Here is an 8,206-nt window from a genome sequence, read left to right on the forward strand (position 1 = left end):
TCGCAAGCGCAGTAGTCTTTTCATTTTCATATATTTTTTTTTGATTGCATCAATTCATTATGGATCAAGGTTTCCAGAAACCTTGATCCATAAAGGTAAGGAATGGATCCTTTTCACCCTTGCGATGCGCTCGGTACCGAGGGCGCAAATGATCGCTCGAGATCCGAGCCCTTATTCATTGTGAAGTGAATCGTAATGCAGATGCATTTTCATTTTATTCCTTATTATTGATTGCATCAATATTTATTTGGTTCAAGTTCCGCTCAGTCAGGGAATTGATCCTTATGCCCTTGCATTCGGGCCGATGGCACGATTGCTCTCGGGCTCTTATATTGTTGTTGGGTACATGGGTACTGTGCGGGGGTGGGGAACGAGACCCCCCCCCCCCCCCCCCCCCCACCCCCCCCCCCCCCCCCCCCCCCCCCCGCTCAGCTCCACAGATGGCCCTTCCCTTCCCCTTGGGGGGGGGGGGGGGAGGTTTATCGGCGTTCTTCTCCTCGCCCGATCCGTCGAGCGCGGGGGGGAGGGCGCTCGGTGCCCGATGTACAATTGTATTAGGGGTCTTCCACTCGTTCGGTGGAGAGGGCTCACCCCCCCGCGCGAGGGGACTTCCCCCCCACTAATCGCTACTACTGTTTATTTCCGCAGGTGCTACTGCCACGAGGGTGGACCTTGGTGAGGTATGGGCGTCCTTCCATTTGCAGGGCGTGCTAGTGTCCAGGGGCTGCGGTTCTATGTCTGGGCCTACTGCGGTCACCCATGGAGTGGTTGACCACGCAACCAGGTGACGACGTCCCTCCTCACCCTGGTGTACTCGCCTCACGTGGTAACAGTCTTGCCTACAGCCGCTGTGAAGTGCCGTTCGCCGTACCGAAGAGGGGGGCGTGCCGCCGCCGCCGCTCATGGTTGCCGCGCTGCAGCGCCCCACCATACTTCCGCTGCCCTAGAAGCTCGACCCCTGGACCTGCCGCCGGTACCAGGATGTTGCTGGCTGCTGCTCACTTCCTGTGTTTCCGGTGCTGCCTGCCGTACCTGCCGATTCTGGGCTGACTGTCCATGCAGTTGCTACGCTGGCTGTCCCTGCCGTTGCTGCGCTGGCTGTCCCTGCCGTTGCTGCGTTGGCTGTCCCTACCGATGCTGTGCTGGCTGTGCCTGCTGTTCCTGAGATGCCCATACCTGCTGATGTCGGTCCCTGTTCGTGGGTGGTACTACCCCAGACTTTGGTCTGTCTGTACAGGTGCGTCCGGGCCCTGTGGCTTCGGCTACAGCAGCCCCGGCTCCGCCCTGCGGATAGCAGATCTTACGTCTGTCCTGAGGAAGCTGACGAAGAAGAGGAGGAAGGTGTCGTCGTCGTCGTCTTCATCTTTCTTCATCGTCGTCGGCTGCCGCCTCTTCCCCTTCGACTTCTAAGGCTTCACAGCCGAGGAAGAAGGTTGCCTCCTCCCTCCTAAGAAGTCTCCCTCGGGAGCTTCTCGGGACCCGTCCCACCTCGGTGGGACGGGGGGAGGGTTCCTTCCGCTGGTCCTCCTGCTCCTTCGGGCGGGAGCGGGGCCCGTCTCTTCTTCCGCAAGGAAGAAGACTACGGGGACCAGAGGGGTACCGGCTAACACCGGTACTCCCTCGCCTGGTGTCAGTGGTTCTGCCACTGCATCAGGGTCCGTCTCGGCCTCTCGTTCGCGGGGAGGTACCGAGTGTACGGTCGCCTACCAGCGACCGTGCAGCCAGGAACCAGACCTCTGAGTCCGCTCAGCGTCAGGTTCACGTTCACGGGGCGGGGGGAAGACTGGTGACAGCCGCTCATGCGACTCTCACCACAGCCAGCTCTCACTCTCGCGGCGAACAGCTGGCTACCCGGGGACGTGACGGTCCACGACCGACCACGGGCTGAGGCTGGGAAGAGGTCCTCCCCGTCTTCGCCGGTGCCAGCCACGGCTGGAACCAGCGACGTGACGTGCCGTGAGGACAAGCACCGGTCTCACTGTGACAGTGGAGCCTGCAGGTCGCCTAACCGTCGCTCTCACAGAAAGCGACCGGGTACGGCAACCAGCACCAGCTCTTCTGACACTCGAGATCGGGGCCGCTGTGCTCAGTCCAGCCGTTCTCCACAGCGAGACGGTTCGACCAGGTCCTGCAGCTCGATCGCCACCGCGGGTTGACGATCGCCTGCAGCCCTCCAAGCCTGTGGTTCTGTTCTGCCAGCGAACGCACGGGAGCGTCAGGTCTGCCTCTCCCGTACCTTCAACCACCTCGGGTTTACACCGGGAGGAGCGAGGTATTGAGGAGTGATCGTGAGGGGTGCGCGCCTCATGATCCCACCACAACGCCCTACGTGCCAGGCACGGTTTCTTGGACCGGCCAGGACGTATGCGCAAGTGGATGGGGAAGACCGAGAGGGCTGTCGCTGTTCCCCCTTCTTAGGTAGGAAAGGTTCTCGGAATATGCTCTTGTTCGAAGGGCTTAACGGTCCCACTCTGCAAGATGCTGTGACTTCCGAGATCCAGAGGAACTTTTGCCGAGGTTACGGCGCTGATTCGTCAGCACAATGACCTCGGGGAAGGATCGCCGCTCCCACCAGCAGAGCCACGTCTCGGCTCGAGTCGTTTTGGGGCCCGAGAGGGAACCCAAATCGACGGTGGGTCGGCCTGCGATCGGAGCTTGCCGACTGTGTTGAACCAGGTAGTCTCTCGTCTCCGGACAAGAAGGCTCTCTCAGTTCTGGACGGTCGAACAAGCTACTTCACCTCCTCTACTGCGACAGAGGCGTTTATACGTGTCTTCGGACACCGTATTTAAATACCCCTTCGGTCCTCCTGTAGGTTTCGACCTCGACGAGGACTGGAATGAGTCGGAGCGGTATCTGGCTCTCTACTGTCAGGTGTCGTATCAGCCCCACCCAGACGACGTTCACAGTGGCGGCAGACACTTACCTACAGTATGAGTTCGTAACCCTCCCTCTGGGAAAACGTTTTCTCCTGACGATACGTTTTCCCAGGCTCTGAGAGGCCATCGCCGTAAGGCGATGGCTGCTCCTTTTCTTCTCCAACTGCTAGATCCGCTGGGAAGGCGAGCCAGTATCCAATTCCTCCCCCATTCCCTCTCTCCTTACGGCTACGAGGAAAGGGGAGGGATCCTACGAGATTTCTCTGTAAGATCCCACGTTAGGGATGCGCTACCGGGGGGACCTTCGGGTCCTACCTGACGTAAGCCCCGGTCATTGAGGAGGGATCCTGCCCCTTTCTCGATTTCTACGGGAATCGAGAGGCCACCACCAGCCGATATCGTCTGACGAAATTCGGTGGGGGGTTTCGCAGAGTGCTTAGAATTCTACGGAATTTCTAGCGCACTCAGAGTGTTCGAGTTTTTTACGATCTCAAACACTTAGGCGAGACCACGGTCCAAAGTGAGCGAGAATCCCCGATAATTGTTACACGATAATCGGGAACCTCGCTTATGCTCGAATTCCTGTAATTTCTAGCATTTGGAAGAAGACCGCTGCTGAAAGAAGAGTATCTCACAGTAGGCGCTTAACCTGGAATAGAGAAGAACGGACGGGGGGAACTTCCAGTTTGGCTTGAACTATCGTCTTCGGTATTCTGTTCACCATTGAAGCTTTCCTTTGGGAAAGACTTCTCCTTCACTCTCTTGAATAGAGAACGAAGGCGGTCGATCTCCAATCCTTATTCTCATTCCTCGAGGGGAAAAGAATTTAGGATGGAGGTCGTGGTACAGAACCTACAAATATACTACGTATATTACCCTCGCGACATGATTCTTTAACAGTTGAATTGTCCGTGGGGTAGGCGCATACCGTAGTTAACTCTACGGTTTGTGACCGAGACGAATTGTATCTTAATTGAACTGCAACTCGGGGTTGCCTGCAACTCCCAGCAGTTATCAGTTTCGATTTTAGATACTTGGTATTGTCATGACAACACCAAATCAGCTTTTGTATTTACCGAATCCGTTTCGGTTAAATATAATTGCTCGAGCGTATTCTTTATGCTCGATGGTTCTAGCCGAACGCATTCCTTCGTGGAATAATGGATTACCTGGCAACTCAGGATGACGAGTCACCGAGAGCTACTGCGTATTGAACTGCCTGATAGCGGCTCAGTATCAGCTAGGTCTCGGAGATGCACGGTAGGTTACGTCTCTCTCTCCCCCCCCTGGTTGGATTGACTACGAACCGTATCTCTGCCCAACAATCATGGAACTTAGGTCTCTGATTAACGGGATTCTCGCAATAATGAAGGACCATCTACTGCTGTGATGCTCGATTTCATCGCCTTCGACATTGCGAGAGAATTTTCAACAGAGATATCTCTTGGACTCTGTCATCTTTCTGTTTACCGCACGGTAACAGAAGTCTGTACTAGTCAACCGCTGCATCGCACTGCGATAATGCGAATGATTTTTGCAGACATCTGAGTTTGTCTTCAAAATATCTCGTATTCGTAGGTGTGCAATTTCATTGCTCGCCCCGAATTAACAGATATGTCAGAAGACATCGCCTACTCTCCGACCTGACAGCTCTACTTCCAAATGTTCAGCCCATGAGAAGCAGTTCTTCAGGCAGTAGTTCCCTGTCTTCATTACTGGAAGCGCTCCGCTTTTATTGCAACTACGATCCTCACCGACAGCAATCAATAGCGGTTAGCGTTCTCAGTCTTTGTAGCACAGGTTCAGAATCTTGAGAATCCTTCTCTCGGTTCAGCTGTGAAGACGTAGGTTGCATTTTCTGTACACCTTCGTCTTCAACGTCACATAGTGTTGTTTCTCCTTACCCGAGAATCAACTATACTATGAGATATCGCCATCAAGGACCTCGGTCTCTAGAAGGCAATTGACTTTCGCCTGTTTGGGCACATGCCTTAAGAGAGTCATCACCTTGCCTTCTGGCATCGGTGACGAACAAATTATTTGTTTAGTCTCTTGGCATAACCCTGTTAAGGCGAAGGTCACGTGAACTTGCTCGTGTGCTTGGACAACTTGCCTCCTACCGAACGCAGTCAGTAGGCAGCTGTCAGAGCGCCCAAGTCTGTTACGAACTTCGCTGTGGACTTAGTTCGGTTGTTCCATAACAATCTTTTCTTCGTCCTAACGGCTTGTCACAGTACCCATACCATCGACACCCCACCATTGAGTGTCGGTGTCCTATCCACTACCGAGAACAACAACTTCGCTGCAGACGGATAGACCAGTATGGGTACAGGACATCACCGAAGTCGAGAAGAGGGATAGGTCATACGACAATTCCCTTCTTTTCCTCTGAGGTAATTGCATGACTTTGCCTGCGAAGTCAAGCATCCAGGGGATGGGGATTCGTGACGCTCGATTTCGTACCGAATTCGTAGCGAAGACTCTGAACCCTTCGGTTCCTGACGATCGGTTAGAGTCCTTCACAATCCCCTCCCTAATGGGCTTCAACGCCTTCGATGCGAAGGAGATGCTGCTTTGTCCTGTGAAAGCGCGACCGCGCTTTCTGAAGAAACTCGACATCCCAGGCGGAGTGTTGAAGACTCTTCGTCAGCACCAAGATGACCTAGAAGTACACTCCCTCGAGTTACACAAGAACTTCTCCGTGGCGCAGGTACTGAAGGCAGGGTACAACCAGACCACTGGCACCTCCTTCTACCTTTTGGATATTGCCCACAGGTCCTTTGGATCGTTTCCTTAGGACCCGTGGTGGCTGCTCAACACGTTATCTAGCTAACCCAGACCCTAGCAGGCTGAACAGCATCGAGTCCTGGTGTGACTGTAAGAATAGATAAGTGAATGAGAGAGTGACTGGCTTCTCTTCCTATCTTTTTCTACCCCTCTACCTGTGGGTAGAGGGATACGGTCATCTCACCTTGCTGGATAAGGACAAGATGCCGGTGAGCTACTCGACAGAGCCCCACCCCCTCCTATCCCTTTCACTAGGGAGGAGCGAATATCCACCACTTCCTCCTACAAGGGGGGGGAAGTGGATGCCAACAAGAGACAAACCATAACGTTGTTGCCTCTTGCAAATAGGAACTTGTTCTTGTTTGCTGGTACGAAGAGATACGCTTGCCTCTCTCTTAGTACTTGGTCCAGAGGTCTGACCATTGATCCTGCGGTGCACATCCCCGATCATCGGACAGAGGCTTGGATCCCTCCCTCGCTCTTACGACCAGGGAGGCTTCCAAGGTTGGGCGAACACCAGTCTGTTCACAAAAGACTCAGATTCCACCCACCAAGAAGTGAGTCTTCCTATTGTAAAAGGACCGAAGGTTTGTATGCCGTGTCGGAACAAATGACAATTTGTCCAAAATTGCATTTTTCCTAACTATACAAACCTGAGGTCCTTTTTACACATAGCCCCACCTCATGCCACCCCTCACTCTGCAGTTTTTGCTTGGGCCAAAAGCAAAAGTGATTTGTTTACCTACCAGTCGCGCGCGCGCGCCTGTCGGACAAGCAGTTAACTACCGAACCCCTTGTTCGAAAGCTTACGACTTATCCAGCTGCCGCTAGTACCTTCCTATTGTAAAAGGACCTCAGGTTTGTATAGTTAGGAAAAATGCAATTTTGGCACAAATTGTCATGTTATAAGCTTGTTTTTATAGGGGTTCCAATATATAGAGGATTTTTGGTGTCTGTGGGTGGTTGTGGTACCTAACCCCTGCAAATAAGGGGCGGGTCCATTGTATCTTCGTAATAAATATGCTATTCAAGGAATAATTCCATAGCAAGGAAATTGACTTATATCTATACATAACCAGTTATTCATAAGATGCCTATTGTTGCAAGGCTAGCCTATACACAATGGTTTTTGTATTTAACAGTCGTCTTAGGCTATACTAGCCCTTGGTCAGATTTTGTTCATTTATATCTTATGTGCGTTGGTTCTGGGCCCATTGAAATGAGGTTTTTGCTGCATCAATATAAGCTGTGGTAAGCATTTTTGAAAGGGTTTTAAGCATTGATAGATTTTATCTATGAGCGGGGCATGTGGTACCCATCCTCCGCAAATACATGGGTTCACCATAATAAACTTTTCCTTTGGGGAGAGGAAATATAGATAATGGAAATCCATCAAAGGACGAGTTAAATTGGGAAGATAGAAATAAGTTGGAGTATTTTATGAGTATGAACAAGTATTTTTGTGACTCAGAAGAGTGTATGGTAGTTAATCATGAAGATACTCGGAATAATGAGGGAAGGAGTTGAAAGAACTGTTTCTTCCTTGTGTTCTTTTGTCTTCTGCAAAGATTCTTACCAACAGAATAGGCGCACAGAGCAAAATTTTAAACGTGTGCCCCTGGCTGTTTATGTGTCTGAATATTTGGTGACTAATTTTTCCCATTCCGTTAAGAAAGGTTTGTGAACTATGAAACTTTAAGAGATTCATGTGTCCCTTTTGATAGGTTTGTAATGGAAAAACTTTGTGTAGCAACTTGTTGAATAGTTCTTAATTTAGGTAAATTGAAACAAAAAAAAATCCATTTTTTTCCTCTAATTCAGCAGTAAGAAACATGAAGCTAGTCCCCGTTATTTTAGGAGGCTTTTTATGATTAAAGTACACAGAAAAAGCAACTCTTTAGTTATTTATCTATTAGTTTTCATCTTTGAAAAATCTGCTATAAAAAAAAAAAAAAAAAAGTGTTTTAGGAGGCTCTGTTTCAGGACTTTGTAAGCTATGCAATCATGTTTCATTTGTGATATCTTTAAAAAGTTAGGTTTTTTCAGTTCTCTCAGAAAAAAGAACTGAGTACATTGATAAAAATGATTTCGTTATCTTTCTCTTCAGTGTTTTCATTTTCATTTCAGTGTGCTTCGTGGATGCCCTGAACTCAAGGTTTTTTCATCTTTAGGTATGACATTGACTTCAGATATTGTTAAATCTGTCAATGACATAATGAAAGGGAGAGCAGGTCCAATTACACTTTCCATGTATTTAGACGGGGTATTTTGCAAGACGACTCATATGACAGCCAAAAAATAAAATTGGAGCGCCTGGGTAAGTCATATACTTAAGTTTAATCAAATGCTGTTTTAATTTAATTGCTTTATTTGTACTAAAACCAACTAAAAACTAGTCATTGATAAGGTGAACAGAATATTTAAAAACAGTAAAGGAAACTAATTGGAAATAGAAATTTTAGAAGCTATGTTTAAAATCTTAAAAATTTTCAATTTGGAAATGCCAAAGAAATCAAGAAGACAATGCTCATTATGAATTG

This window comes from Macrobrachium nipponense, chromosome 46 (assembly GCF_015104395.2).
Source record: "Macrobrachium nipponense isolate FS-2020 chromosome 46, ASM1510439v2, whole genome shotgun sequence".
Classification (NCBI taxonomy): Eukaryota; Metazoa; Arthropoda; class Malacostraca; order Decapoda; family Palaemonidae; genus Macrobrachium; species Macrobrachium nipponense.